This window comes from Microcebus murinus, chromosome 22 (genome assembly GCF_040939455.1).
Source record: "Microcebus murinus isolate Inina chromosome 22, M.murinus_Inina_mat1.0, whole genome shotgun sequence".
Classification (NCBI taxonomy): domain Eukaryota; kingdom Metazoa; phylum Chordata; class Mammalia; order Primates; family Cheirogaleidae; genus Microcebus; species Microcebus murinus.
The window spans coordinates 19,659,942-19,675,835 of record NC_134125.1 but is presented as its reverse complement, the minus strand read 5'-3'; the positions used below and the strand labels follow the sequence as shown (position 1 = coordinate 19,675,835).

At 40.2% G+C, this 15,894-nt stretch overlaps 1 protein-coding gene and 1 pseudogene across 1 annotated transcript in view; one reads left to right on the top strand and one right to left on the bottom strand.

The window, feature by feature from the left end:
- TTC28 (tetratricopeptide repeat domain 28) overlaps positions 1–15,894 on the top strand; it is a 623,216-nt gene that overhangs the window by 73,577 nt on the left and 533,745 nt on the right. The window lies entirely within an intron of this gene.
- Positions 14,795–15,894, bottom strand: part of LOC109729870 (large ribosomal subunit protein uL14 pseudogene) — a 42,080-nt pseudogene continuing 40,980 nt past the window's right edge.

Here is a 15,894-nt window from a genome sequence, read left to right as displayed (position 1 = left end):
TGTAAATACAGATGAAGCTTTGCTCACTTGCCTGATGCTCACCTCCTGCTGTGCGGCCTGGTTCCTAATAGGCCACGGACTGTGCTGGTCCACGGCCTGGAGGGTTGGGGACTGCAGTTTTATATGAAACCTATCTTTTTTCATATGGAAGTTTTAAAACATCTTGTTTTTATTCATAGAGTTATGAAATTTCTTGATGATGTATTTTATATTGAGTGTACTGTATTCAGTCTTTGATGATCTCTTTCAGTCTGGAAACTCATGTCATCAATTCTGTTTAATTGTTGATTTTCTCCTCTTGAATTTTCTTCTTAATTTTCTTTGTGATACTTCTTTTATACAGATATTGGACCTCCTGGACTGACTTGCTAGTGTTTTTCTTTTCCATTTCTATGATTTTGTCTTTTTGCCCTGCTTCGTAGGATATTTTCTGTTTTATCTTCTAATCATTTTATTAGGGCTTTCTTATTTTTGCTATCTTCTTTCTGTTTTCCAAGAATCTTTCCTCTTTCTTTTTGTTTAATTTTAAAATCACTCTGTCTTGTTTTTTGGATGCAGTGTCTTATCTGAGGATATTAATGATAGTATTTTTGATTGATTTTTAAAGGAAATGAAAGACAAATCAATAAACTTAATGTAGCAAGGTTGAAAATTTCCAAAATTCAAAGTTCAAATATATAGCTTCCTTATTTTTTGTAATGGCTCTGATCTTTCTCACAAGCATCTTGCGCAGTAGGGTAGTGGTAGGCAAAGAGATGTTCAGGGTATTAGATAGCTTAAACCTGCCAGTTAACATCTGTCTCATTAGGGAATTCAGCTTCTCTTAGGTATATGCTCAGTCTTTCAGATATCCTCCCTTTCTTCTTTCCTCTCTGTGCTTCCTGATGCTGTTTAAATGCTATAGGGTTGGTCCCTATGTGAATTTCGCAATGGTGATAGAAAATGTCTTGGAATTGTGCACCAGTCATTGGGCTTCACTGATATCTTCTCTGGGGAGCTTCTTAGACTTGTTCTGAACTGTTTTGATTGCTTAGATGGAACTGGTTTCTCTGTCCCTTATGAGTATGAAACTTCTGGATCCTGTCCATATATGGAGGCCATGGGTACTGACCCAAGCTTGTTTACTTGCTACTTGCTTCTCCTAAGGCTCTCAGTCCTCCTCCCAAACTGTATTGTCCCAGGATCATCCTACATGATGGTCTACAGTGTTTCATGTGCAGAGCTAGGCAACCTCCTACCCCCATTTGATTTTTTCCTTGTTTACCTACTAGGGATAAAAGGGGTGGGCTTTCTAGTTCCTCCTAATGTCTGGAAGACCCTTTATTTCATAGCCCTTTCTTTTCCAAAGTAGTGTTTATCCCACTCCCTAGACTGGAACCATAATGCCAGATGAGATTTACCATTAATAAAAAAATCCAAAAATATTATCCTAATTAGATTAATTAATCATATAGCAGGAGAAATTTTGTCATCTCCTTTTTTTCCCCTTTCATTTTATCATATTATGGGGGTACAAATATTGTTAGGGTTACATGTATTGCCCCTGCCATTCCTCCCCCTGCCCCCTGCCTTGCCAAAATATCAATCATGTCCAACCCCCAGGTTGTACGCATTGCACCTATTTTGTAAGTATATATCCTTCCCCTCCTCCCCCCTCCCATCTGCCCACCACCGGATAAAAGTTTTCTTTTTATTCTCCTTTTTTGACCTTTTGGTTATGTTGTATATCTTTGCCTTTCCCTATGAAGGGTTCAAGGTATTCCCTTCTCCCCCACACACAATGCTTGCCACAACCCTAAGATGTGTATCTCCCCCTCCCCCAAACCCTGGTGAACACTACCACCATTTGAGCACCATAGTTTTTTGTTTTTTTTTTTTGAGACAGAGTCTTGCTTTGTTGCCCAGGCTACAGTGAGTGCCGTGGTGTCAGCCTAGCTCACAGCAACCTCAAACTCCTGGGCTCAAGCAATCCTACTGCCTCAGCCTCTCGAGTAGCTGGGACCACAAGCAAGCGCCACCATGCCTAGCTAATTTTTTTATATATATATATATATTAGTTGGTCAATTAATTTCTTTCTATTTTTATAGTTGAGACGGGGTCTCGCTCAGGCTGGTTTTGAACTCCTGACCTTGAGCATGAGCACCATAGTTTTAATCAGTCAGTACCAATTTGATGGCAAGTAGATGTGGTGCCGATTTTCTTGATCTTGTGTTGCCTCACTTTGGATAACGGGCTTAAGCTTAATTCAGGATAGCATAAACGGTACTAGTTCACTGTCATTTCTTAGAATTGAGTAGTAGTCCATTGTGAGCATATATCAAATTTTAATTATCCACTCATGAATTGACGTACACTTGGGTTGTTTCCATTGACCGTGCAATAGTGAATTGTGCTGCTGTAAACATTCGGGTGCAGATGTCTTTGTAATAGAATGTCTTATGCTCTTTTGGGTAGATGCCCAACAATGCTATTGCTGGGTTGAATGGTATTTCTATATCTAGCTGCTTGAGGTATCTCCAAATTCTTTTCCACAGAGGTTGCACTAATTTGCAGTCTGTCATCTCCTTTTTAAATGATTTTAGCACTTCTATCTTTAACATGTTTAATAGTAAATGTACTTTTCCAAATCTGAATCGGTTGCTCTCAGTTATGATTTGTGAAATGTAATCTCAAAACAAAATTTGAAATTAGTAAGCACTTATTAAAGAGCTATTTTTATACTCTTATGGCATTTCCAGAAGTTGACTAGGATGTATAGATTCTATCGTAGCTGTTTTTCATTTGCGAACTCTTGGATTAGATCCAGTTCTTTGAAAGATGGATTATGTGAATATATGTGTTAAGAGAATATCAAAATGTATAATCAAGGAATCCCTTTTGATACTGTTCTAGCACTTTAGGACTAACCACTCCAAGCACCATATCTTATTAATTCTTTAACTTTCCTTTCAAGTATCATAAAGTGTCATCTTTGGTACATTTTGGGCAATTTAATTTTGTATGGAAACTTTGATAGATTAAAATTGTTCTTAATTTTCTTTTTCTGGAAACATGCAGAGCATAGCTATATATTACCCAGGTATATTGTTTTTCTTGTCTTCCAGGCTTGAGTAATAGTTGTTGTCTGCTATGGATTAGTAAGTTGGTAACTTAGAGTACTGTACTGTATATGGATGAGCCTCTTCAAACATAGCAGAGAATTTGACCTTTAGCAGGTGGTTATATTCCTCTTTGAGAATCTGATGAAGGCTATTAGTCACTTCCCTTCCTATCTTTTCTCCTCCAAATAATACATAAACACATTTGTTTCTACTTTATTTATTTATTTTTTCACACTGGAATATATATAATTTATAGATCAGTGGTTTTCAAGATTGGTAGCAGAGGTAGGGCCAGGTGAGAATGACAGGTGGGAGTGAGAAGGGGAGAGGGATCAGAATGATCTGGGATGTTTTGAAATTTAAACATGTTCTTTCATTTTCCTTGAGGTATTCTAGTAGACCTTGTTAGGTAGCTATGCCTTGCTGTTTGAGAATCAGAGCTAGAGTGAGCCACTACTCTCAATGTGTTATGTGGTATTGTTCAGATGTTCAGAGTGTTGCGGGTGGAAAAACTATGGAATACTACTCTCACAGACAAAAGTATAATAGATATCTATAAGGCATTATGTTAATGTCATTTTAATGTAAAAATTAATTAATTAATGGCTGCTTCCTTAGAAACTGAAGCAAAACCAAATTGGGTAAATAAAAGTCTGAATAGTCCACTAAAATTTCAGAGTATTCTTGGATGTGGCATCTTTTTTTTTTTTTTTTTTTTTTGTGGTATAGTCTCGTTCTGTTGCTCCAGATAGAGTACAGTGTTGTCATCATAGCTCACTGCAACCTCAAACTCCTGGGCTCAAGAGATCCTTCTACCTCAGCCTCCCAAGTAACTGAGATGACAAGCATCCCACAAGCTCAAGCAGTCCTCCCACCTTGGCCTCCCAGAGTGCTAGGATTACAGGCATGAGCCACCACACCTAGCCTCCATATACCAATGTGAATCAATTGTAAGAACTGTTTAACAATTCTTATCACTAAAACCAAAGATTGATACAAAGAAGACATACAAATGGCAACAAGCACATGAAAGTATGTTCAACAGCATTAGTCATTAGGGAGATGCAAATCAAAACTACAATAAGGTACCATTTCACACCTACTAGGATAACTATAATTTAAAAAATGGAAAATAAAGTGTTTGTGAGATTATAGAGAAATTAGAGCCCTTGTAAATTGCTGATAGGAATGTAGATGGTACAACTGCTATAGAAAAAAAAGTTTGACAGCTCCTCAAAAAGGTAAACACAGAATTACTATATAACATAGCAATTCTGTACCTAGACATATACCCAAAAGAAGTAAAAGCAGGTACTAAATACATGTACACACATGTTCATAGCAGCATTATTGACAATAGTAAAAAAGTAGAAATAGCCCAAATATCTATCAATGAATGAATGCATAAATTGTATACAAGGAAATATTCGGCAATAAAAAAGAATGAAGTAGAACTATTAACACAATGTTCATGAACCTCAAAACCGTTATGCCAAGTAAAAGAAACCAGACAAAAAAATCACATATGATTCTATTTATATGATATTCCAGAATAGGTAAATCTATAGGGACAGAATGTAGATTGGTGGTTGCCAGGGGCTGATGAAAGGAGGAAATAGGGAGAAACTGCTTAATGGGTATGAAATTTCCTTTTGGAGTGGTGAAAATGTTTTGGAACTAGATAAAGGTGGTGGTTCTACAATACTGTGAATGTACTAAATCCCACTTTTACTTTAAAATGATTAATTTTTTTTGATAGTTATGCCTTTTAATATGTATTAGAAAAACACATAATTAGCACATCAAACCTATGATTTCACAAATATCACTACTTAGGATGAAACTGATGTAGATAACAATGTTAGACCTCAGATAACTTCAAGAAAAATACTGAGTAAATAGTACAGGAGGGCATCTTGGAAGTATCTATTAAAAACAAATACATAAATATCCTATGATTGCAATTCCACTTCTAGGAATTAAAATGATTAATTTTATGTAATGTCTATTTTACCCATTTTTTTAAGTGCAGAAATTTTTTTAAATAATTTTTTTAAAACTAAGGTTGAAATCAAATGAATGTCAAAGCACTTACAAGATGCCACATCAGGATGAGTTCAATGGCCCACACTTGTAATCCTAGCATTCTGGGAGGCCAAGGCGAGAGAACTGCTTGAGCTCAGGAGTTGGAGACCAGCCTGAGCAAGAGGGAGACCCGTCTCTACTAAAAAATAGAAAAATTAGCTGGGCACGGTGGCACATGCCTGTAGTTCCAGCCACTCAGGAGACTGAGGCAGGAGAATCACTGAGCCAGGAGTTTGAGGTTGCAAGTGAGCTGTGATGATATCACCGCATTCTAGCCTGGTGACAGAGTCGAGATTATGTGTAAAAAAAAAAAAATAGTTTGTAGCAAAGCAAATCACTTCAATCCTTATTTGCTTTGCCAGGAATTACTTGTCTTATATCAAAGAATCCCAGAAATTTCTAAGGCTTTTGATTTACATTCATGTTATATTTCTTTGCCCTCAGGTCAGTAAGGTTATCTTTAACAAATTCAAAGGATCGTTGACTCTGTCTTCAGTAGTAAGAAAAGGATGTCAAACAAACATTTCCAATTTAAGGTCAATGAGCACAAAATTTCTTTTAAAATCTTTCTATAGATTTCTGTTTGTCTTTTCTTGAAACACTTGAAAAGCCTTCCTCGGATGAAGTGATTGACTTTAATGTCAGAAGGCAAGACTTATTTTGGGCTTTTGGCAATTTCTGTCAATAAGGTTTATGGGCTGGTTGTTTAGCTATTGTTTCTCAGCTTCAGACCTACCCTTCTATACTCTTTGTGATCCTGGCAATGGGACTGGGCAAACTATTAATACATTTTTTTGTTGTTGTTGTCAGCTGTTCCCTTCTGCTAATACAAGGTGCTAGGAGAATTAAAGTCAGGAAGTAGAGGAACGTATTACATGCTCATTCTTGTTTGCTTACCGCTTGTTAGTGTCGCTTCAGCAAGGGTACTTTAAACCTGGTAGTTGCAGTTGGTTTGAGTCTCTGTTTTGTCACCATTTTTGGAACCACCATTATCTTGTCTTCTTAGAAACATCAGTGCCAACTAGTCTTCATGACAGTATTTCTCAAACTCACCTTTACAAGTCAGAAATGTAAAATAAGTTTTATTTTGCTCAAACACATATACTTTTACAAAGCATCTATAATGGAGAAGTTGAAACCATGAATCATGAATGTAGATACAATGTAGTTGTTGCAATATAGTTGATGGTCTTCTATGAAGCCATTTTTCATTAGCTTGAAAGAAGGTGGCTATATTACTCTTTGCTGTGTACTATATAATTTTATTTTCTGTTACAATTTTTTTGCCTCATTGTTTATATTTACTTAAAGTACTTAATTACTATGCTTAATTTAGTATTTTTAAGGTTTTCTAATTCATCCTTTTGTGTGAGTATACATTTTAACGCTGCACTTGGGAATTCCATAAATATTTGAGTATCCCATATGTGCCAAGTATCATGTTAAATATTATATTGGAGATAGAATTAGGTATAATGTAGATATGGTCATTGTCTTCAAGGAATATGCATTTTGATAGGGCAGACATACTGAGTAATTACAAAACTAAGACTTCATGAAGAGAGGAGAGAGACATAAGAAATAAGAACATAAGAAGATATGGCAAGAGTATTAAACATAGTTAACCTAGTTGGGTGACTCAGAGAAGGCCTCTCTGAGGTGATATATATATATATATATATATATATATTTATTTATTTATTTCAGCATATTATGGGGGTACAAATGTTAAGATTACGTATATTGCCCATGCCCCCCTCTCCCCTTGAGTGAGAGCTTCAAGCATGACCATCCCCCAGACGTTGCACATCTCACTCATTGTGTTTGTATATACCCCTCCCCTCCTCCCCCCTCCCACCCACCCGACACCCGATAAATGTTTTTCCTATATGTCCACTTAGGTGTTGATCTATTAATACCAATTTGCTGGTGAGTATATGTGGTGCTTGTTTTTCCATTCTTGAGATACGTCACTTAGTAGAATGGGTTCCAGCTTTATCCAAGAAAATACAAGAGGTGCTATATCACCTTGTTTCTTAAAGATGAATAGTACTCCATGGTATACATATACCACATTTTATTAATCCACTCATGAATTGATGGGCACTTGGGTTGTTTCCACAACTTTGCAATTGTGAATTGTGTGGCTATAAACATTTGAGTGCAGGTGTCTTTTTCATAAAGTGACTTTTGATCTTGTGGGTAGATACCCAGTAGTGGAATTGCTGGATCAAATGGTAGATCTACTTGTATCACTTTAAGGTATCTCCATATTGCTTTCCACAGAGGTTGAACTAGTGTGCAGTCCCACCAGCAGTGTAGAAGTGTTCCTATCTCTCCGCATCCATGCCAGCATTTATTGTATGGGGACTTTTTGATAAAGGCCATTCTTACTGGAGTTAAGTGATATCTCATTGCAGTTTTGACTTGTATTTTCCTGATGATTAGAGATGTTGAGCATTTTTTCACACGTTTGTTGGCCATTATTCTGTCTTCTTTTGAGAAGTTTCTGTTCATATCCTTTGCCCATTTGTTGATAGGGTTGTTTGATTTTTTTCTTGCTGATTTTCTTGAGTTCTAAATAGATTCTAGTTATCAGCCTTTTATCTGATGTGTAGCTTGCAAAAATTTTCTCCCATTCTGTGGATTGTCAGTTTGCTTTCTTGATAGTTTCTTTGGCTGTGCAGAAGGTTTTTAATTTGATCAGGTCCCATTTATTTATTTTTGTTGCTGCTGTGATTGCCTTTGGGGACTTCATAAATTCTTTGCCTAGGCCAATGCCTAGAAGAGTATTTCCAACATTTTCCTCTAAGGTTCTAACAGTTTCACATCTAATGTTCGAGTCTGTTACTCAGCGTGAGTTGATTTTTGTGAGAGGTGAAAGGTGTGGGTCCTGTTTCAGTCTTCTACATTTATAGATTTGCATATGTTGAACCATCCCTGTATCCCTGGGATGAAGCCCACTTGGTTGTGATGGATTATTTACTTGGCAAGCACCTGGATTTGATTGACTAGGATTTTGTTGAGAATTTTTGCATCTATATTCATAAGGGATATTGGTCTGTAGTTTTCTTTTTTTGTTGCATCCTTTCCTGGTTTTGGTATCAGGGCTATGTTCGCTTCATAAAATGTGTTGGGGAGGATTCCATCCTTCTCAATGTTGTGGAATAATTTCTGCAGAATAGGCACCAGTTCTTCCTTATAGGTGTGGTAAAATTCGGGTGTGAAACCATCTGGTCCAGGACTTTTCTTTTTAGGAAGGTTTTTTATTGCTGTTTCAATTTCAGTACTTAATATTGGTCTGTTTAGGAATTCTGTTTCTTCCTGGTTGAGCCTAGGGAGGCTGTGTGTTTCTAAGAAATTGTCCATTTCCTCCACATTTTCCAGTTTGTGTGCATAGAGGTTTTTGTAGTATTCATAAATTATATCTTGTATCTCCATGGCATCAGTTGTAATTTCTCCTTTATTGTTCCTGATGGAGCTTATTAGAGATTTTCTTTTCTGCTTTTTGTTAATCTAACCAAAGGTGTGTCAATTTTGCTTATTTTTTCAAAGAATTAACTTTTTGTTTTATTAATATTCCATATAGTTTCCCTGTTGTCAATTCCATTTAGTTCTGATTTGATCTTAATGATTTCACTTATTCTGCTGGATTTGGGGTTGGTCTGTTCTTCTTTTTCCAGCTCTTTGAGACAATTCATTAGGTTGTCTATTTGTGATCTTTTTGACGTTTGGATATAGGCATTTATGGAAATAAACTTTCCTCTCAGGACTGCTTTAGGTTTTTCCCACAGGTTTTGGTAACTTGTGTCTCCTTTGTCATTTAGTTAAAAGAATCTTTTGATATCTTCATTTATGGAGTGATCATTGAGCAGAAGGTTGTTTAGTTTCCATGACTTTGTGTAGAAATGAGAACTCCTATTAGGATTGATTTCTACATTTATTCCATTGTGGTCTGAAAAGATACATGGTATAATTTCTATTTTAAAAATTGTTTCAGACATACTTTGTGTCCTAGGATATGGTCAATCTTAGAGAATGACCCATGAGCTGATGAGAAGAACGTATATTCAGTGGTTTTGAGGTAGAATGTCCTGTAAATGTCAGTCAGGCCCATTTTTTCTAGAGTTCTCTTTAAGTCTATTATTTCTTTGTTGATTTTCTGTTTGGAGGATCTGTCCTGTGCTGTAGTGGGGTGTTAAAGTCTCCGACTATTATGGTGTTATTGTTTATCCATTTGTTTAGATCAAGTAGAGTTTGCTTTATGAATCTGGGTGCACCAAGGTTGGGTGCATATATATTTAGAATTGTTATGTCTTCTTGTTGAACTGTACCCTTCACCATTATATAGTGACCTTCTTTGTCTTTGTCTTTTATTACTTTTTTTGATTTAAAAGGTAAGTTGTCTGTAATCAGCACCGCCACGTCAGCTTTCTTTTGGCTTCCGTTTGTTTGAAATATTGTTTTCCACTCATTTACCTTAGTCTGTGTGCATCCTTGCAGGTTAGATGTGTTTCCTGAAGGCAGCAGATACTTGGCTTGTATTTTTTTATCCATTCAGTCAGCCTGTGTCTCTTTTTTTTTTTTTTTTTTTTTTGAGACAGAGTCTTGCTTTGTTGCCCAGGCTAGAGTGCCATGGCGTCAGCCAAGCTCACAGCAACCTCAAACTCCTGGGCTCAAGCAATCCTGCTGCCTCAGCCTCCCAAGTAGCTGGGACTACAGGCATGTGCCACCATGCCCGGCTAATTTTTTCTATATATATTAGTTGGCCAATTAATTTCTTTCTATTTATAGTAGAGACGGGGTGTCGCTCTTGCTCAGGCTGGTTTTGAACTCCTGACCTCGAGCAATCCACCCGCCTCGGCCTCCCAGAGTGCTAGGATTACAGGCGTGAGCCACCACGCCCGGCCAGCCTGTGTCTCTTGAATGGGGAGTCTAGCCATTCACATTTATTGAGATAACTGATAGGTGGGGCAGATTTCTGTTCATTATGTTGGGTTGAACTTTGTTGCTTTGTTTTCTCTCTTGAGCCATTGTGGTATCTGGGCTTTGATCTTTAGCTTTGAGTAGATTTACATTCATGAGTGTTTATTGTGATGATCCGTGGGTAACACCGTTTTGAGTACTTCTTGAAGGGCTGGTCTTATCTTCGTGAATTCCCTCAGTCTTTGCTTATCTGAGAATGTCTTGGTGTCTCCTTCACATACAAAACTTAGTTTTGCAAGGAATAAGATTCTAGGCTGGGCATTATTCTGTTTCAGAAGAGTGAGAATGGGGCCCCAGTCTCTCCTTGCTTGTAAAGTCTCAGTAGAGAAGTCTGGCATTATTCGGATTGGCTTTCCTTTGTATGTAACTTGCTTCTTTCGTCTTACAGCTTGTAGAAGGGCCTCTTTAGTTGATATTTTGGTCAGTCTCATGACTGCATGTCGTGATGTCTTCCTGTTTGCATTGAATCTCCCAGGGGTCCTTTGAGCTCCTTGAACTTGTATATCAAGATTTTTAGCAAGGCCTGGGAAATTATCCTCTATTATATCTTCAAATAGCTTGTCCAACCCTTGAGTGTTTTCTTCTTCCCCTTCTGGCAACCCTATGATCCTCACATTAGGTTTCCTCACATAATCCCACATGTCTTATAGGCTTTGCTCTTTTCTCTTGTTTCTCTGCTCTATCTCTGTGACTGATTTATTTAATTGGAAGGTGTTGTCTTCAATCTCTGAGATTCTTTCTTCTGTTTGATCTACCATGTTCTTGAGGCTTTCCACTGTGTTTTGTAGTTCCCTGAATTGATTCTTCACTTCCAGAAGTTCGGTTAAAGTTTTCTTCATTGTTTCAGTTTCTTTAGTGAATTTTTGTTCCAGGTCCTGGAATCTTTTTGCGTTTTCTTTGTGTTGGTTATCCAGTTGTTCTTGCAAGTTGTTGAATTTTCTTATGATCCATGTTCGAAATTCCTCTTCTGTAATTTTAGTGGACTGATTTTGGTTGGTGTCCATTTCTACAGGGCTGATGCTCCTCTTTGGGGGTGTGCTTTCCATTTGGTTCTTCATATTTCCAGAGTCCTTTGCTGATTTCTTCCCATCTGGATCAGTTGTTGCTTCTTTCCTCTAGGTTTTTGTTTGGATAATGACACACCCTGTTTAGTTTCTGAGCCAATAGGTGGTGTTTGTGGGTGAGATTCGACCACACCCTGTATGATGAGTCAGGAGGTGCCGTGAAAAGGGTATGCAGAATGTCCTCCCTGTCAGTAGGTGGTGCTTGCTCAGAGGAACAGGCTACACTGTTGTTTTTGGGTCTTGTATTCAGTTCTTGTTCTTCTGGAGAGGCACTCTGGTGCCTCAGGTGGTGGATGGGGCCCTGGGACTTTCAGGTATATCCTTATTCTGTACCTCAGTGAGGGCTGGTCTGGGAGTGAGTCTGGGTGGGTCTGGGTTGGGTAAGCCTTCCCTTAGGCACTTCCAATGCTGTTAGCAGGGGTCAAAGTTCTGTTCTCTGCTTCCGGGAAAAGCTGTCAGAGAGGGGCTGGAATGGCCCCACTCAGTCAGAAAGTCTGCGTGTGGGGGTGGGCCTGTCTGAGACTCGCAGTCTGGAGCGGGCCTCACTCCTTTCCACCCTCCCCAACTCTGTGGCTACTCCTGGGCCTCTGCCAGCAGGCCAGACCTCATACCACCGGGCCTCCCCTGGCTGTGATGCCGGCCGGGAGGTTCTGTGCCCCTTTGGGAGGAGGGTTGCCCTCAAGCACGCTGATTTTCCCCTGAAGGCACACACACCTCAGTAGGCTGTTCACGAATATCCCTTCTGTGCTCCCGGTAATGCGAAACCTGGGTGCACGGGATCTTGTCTGCAGGTCTGACCCCTGGGCCCCGGTGTTCAATCCCTATCCCCACTAGGGTGAGGAGTACCAGTCCCAATTCACCCGCGGGGAGCCCAAGCTGGGTTGATGTCTCTCAGCCTCAGGGTCTGTCCCATTCTCATGGGATCACCAGGCCAGCAACACCTGGGAGGGCTGGCAGGTAGGGAGCTCACCGTCTGAGTACCCCTCAGTCAGCTGTAGGGCCCCAAAAGGGAAAGTCCCATTACCTGGAGGTGTCTCTAGCTGGTGGCTATATTGTCTCTCTTGGCAGCCATGGATAGGGATGGGGGAGGGGAGAATGAAGCGATATGGCGCCTGGGGGCTCAGATCTGTGCACATGGAAGTGCCCTCAGGGAGTTGGGAGCCTGGTGCCATGTTCACTATGGCTTACTGCTCACTGGTGGTAAGCCTGTAGACACTGGTGTGAGCTGTCTCTGGGCTGGTGCCCGCAGGTCTCTCCACCTGCTGGGGAGCCCACCAGCAGTCCGAGATGCAAGGGAGGGGAGAGTTAAGCACTCCACCTACCCTTGCCACTGGTCTCCAGGCTACTCGGGAGGTCTCTGCTTCCAGTTCTTCTCTGCAACCTCCTCCCGTGGTCTCAGGTACCCCTCCTTCTAACCCTCGTCTAATGTATGCTCGGCTGCTAGCTTCTTTCTTCTAATTTCTCCTAGAATCTGTCTTTTCTGCAGAGACACTCTGGCGGTGTTTCTCATCTGCCATCTTGCTCCGTCCCCTGAAATGATTGATATTTAAAATGAGAATTAAAAGAATGAGTAAAGGTTAGCTGGATGTGAAGAGGAAAGGATATGGAAAAACATTCCAGGTATAGTGTTGAGTGTGTGAAGACAGTGGTTCCAGTTGAGGCAGGAACCACATTACAGTGGGTTTTATAACTCATTTAAATAGATTGGAATGTATCTAAGAGGCAATGGGAAACCACTGAGAAGTTTTTAGTAGAGGAATGACATTATATTTATTAAACACATACTGTATGTCAGGTACTGTTCAAGGCACTGGGAATCTATAAGTGAGCACGATAAAGTCCCTGCTTCCTAGAATTTGCATTCTGATGCAGGAAACAAACAAACATATCTTTTCAAGTAGAAGAAACAAAGTAGGGAGATAGAAAATGAAGAAGAGGTAGGAATTTTAGGTAGAGAGGTCAGGGAAGTTCACTCCGAGGAGCTCATTTGGGAAGGTCTTTCTGAGTTGGTGACATTTGAACAGAAACCTGAATGAAGTAAGGCAGTGAGTCATATGAAGATCTAGGGAAAGGATGTTTCATGTGTTGGAGGAACTGTAGGAAGTTTGTAAGTGAGAAGAGGGTAAGGGATGAGGTCAGAGAGGTAGGAAATGCCAAGTCCTAGGTTATAGGACCTTATAAACCATGATAAGAAGTTGAAATTTATTTTAAATATGATTGGAAGCTATTGGAAAGTTTTGGGGAGGGGATCAATGTGATTTATATTTTGAAAAGGTTACTCTTGCAGCTAGTAGAGAATAAAGTATATAGAAGGGCTAGAAGATCAATTAGAAGACTGTTGCCACAATTCAAGAAAGAAACAATGATGACTTGGACTAGGGCGGTAGTCCCAGTTGAGCAACTGAGGTGGTGAAAATAGTTGGATTCAGGATATATTTTCCAGGATATAGAGCCAATAGGATTTGCTGAGGGGTTTGAACGTGGGCTGTGAGAGAATGAGAGCAATTAAGGGTGACTCCTAGGCTCTTGACCTGTGCAAATGGTTGAATATAGATGCTGGTTTTGAGATGGGCAGGATTGAAGTAGAAATGGATTTTTTTTGGGGGGGGGAGGGAGTAATATGAAACCAAGAGTTCTGTCTTAGATGATAAACTTGAGATTCCTCTTAGAAATCCAATCAAAGGAGACAAGTAGGTTTATCTGGCCCATGAGAGAGGTCAGTGTCTGAGCTATAATTTTGGGATTCACCAGCACATAGATGGTAATTAACGTCATAATAAGACTTGATGAGATGCTTAGAAAGTGTATATACAGAAGAGAGAAGGTCTGAAGACTGAGCCCTGTGACACTTCAACATTCAGAATTTGGGACAAGGTGGGAAGACCAGCAAAGGAGCCTGAGGAGGAGCAGCCAATGTGGTAGGAAAAAAAAACTGGAGAACATGATATCATAGAAGTTAAGTGAGAGAGAGAATGATCCATTGTGTCAAATGCTAAGGTATGTCCTGAAGAAAGACCACTTTGGTATGGACGATGGGCTATAGAGAGGCAAGACCGTAGGTGGGGAAGTAGAATACTGTTGCTCTACCCAGGGGAGAGGTGATAAACATTATCTTAGACTGGGGTGGTGGCAATTGGGAAGGAGTGTGGTAGATAAATTAAGGAGGCAGAATTAACAGACTTGGTAATTGGGTATGGGGTGAATGTTATAGATCTTAAGTTTAATTTTTTAAAAGATTGAGCTTTAAAAATGAAAGTGTTTAAAAAGCAAACAAAAACCCTGAAATTACTATGGCTGGAGTACTTTTGGATGCTTTGGAGGCTGAGGTTTTTGGTATTATTTCAATTGATCAAGATTATACTAGTTTGGCTAAATCAAACTATTTAATGACATTTTAACCAACATTTTGGATTAGGGCATATCAATTGACCTTTGTGGAAAAGTGTTTTAAGCATGTAGATAAGATATAGATCACAGAGCATGAGCTGTCTCACCAGCAGCCATTCACGCTTGCATGAGCAGTAGGCTGTACACGCCAGGGTCCCGCGTGCACATCCTCATGATTCCCTGCGCCCGCAGCTTTGGCGCCGGCGGCAGGTAATCTGTGAGTGGCCCCATCTGTGAGGGACTTTGCCATCTACCTGCCAGGGTCTGAGGGAAAAGAACCAGCAGCTACCCACCATCTCCTCCTTTGCCACCATTTCCGTCGCCAAGCAGGGGCTCGTTTGGGGGTTTCCACTGACTTCTGGGAAGGACATGAACTCATCTTTGACCCCAGCTTGGGCGACCATCTGTCTTCGCGGCGGTGGCTCTTCTCCCGTGACGCTGAGTGCCTCTGGCCCTCCAGGAATGCCGTGGAGGGACGCCGCGCCAGCCGGGAACTGCCGCACTGCTAAAGAGCCGTCCTCGAGGGGGTGTGTGTGGTTGGAGGCCCCGTGGGAGCCCAATCAAGCAGGTGGTACTGGGGAAATATGGCTGTTAATGAAGCCAAAGAGAAATCAAAAGAGGCACCACAAGGAACTTTCTTGATTAGAAATAGTGTGCATTAAGACTACCTGCTGCCTGTTAAAAAATCAGCTGGACCAACTAATCTGCGAATTGAATACCAAGATGGGAAATTCTGGCCGGGCATGGTGGCTCACGCCTGTAATCTTAGCACTCTGGGAGGCCAAAGCAGGAGGATAGCTCAAAGTCAGGAGTTCGAAACCAGCCTGAGCAAGAGTGAGACCCCCGTCTCTACTAAAAATAGAAAAAAATTAATTGGCCAACTAAAAAATATATATAGAAAAAATTATCTGAGCATTATGGCACATGCCTGTAGTCCCAGCTACTCGGGAGGCTGAGGCAGAAGGATTGCTTGAGCCTGGAAGTTTGAGGTTGCTGTGAGCTAGGCTGATGCCATGGCACTCTAGCCCTGGCAACAGAGTGAGACTGTGTCTCAAAATAAGTAAATAAATAAATAAAAATTGGAAATTCAGATTGAACTGTATCATATGTCCAAGCTTAAACAATTACACAGTGTGGTTCATCTGATTGACTATGTGCAGATGTGCAAGGTTAAAGTGGATGGGCCCAGAAGCTTCCCGGGAATGGTGTGTCATCTGGGGTCTGCCTTTATCAACAAGACTAAAAGATGACTTGTAGGAATTCTAGGTGT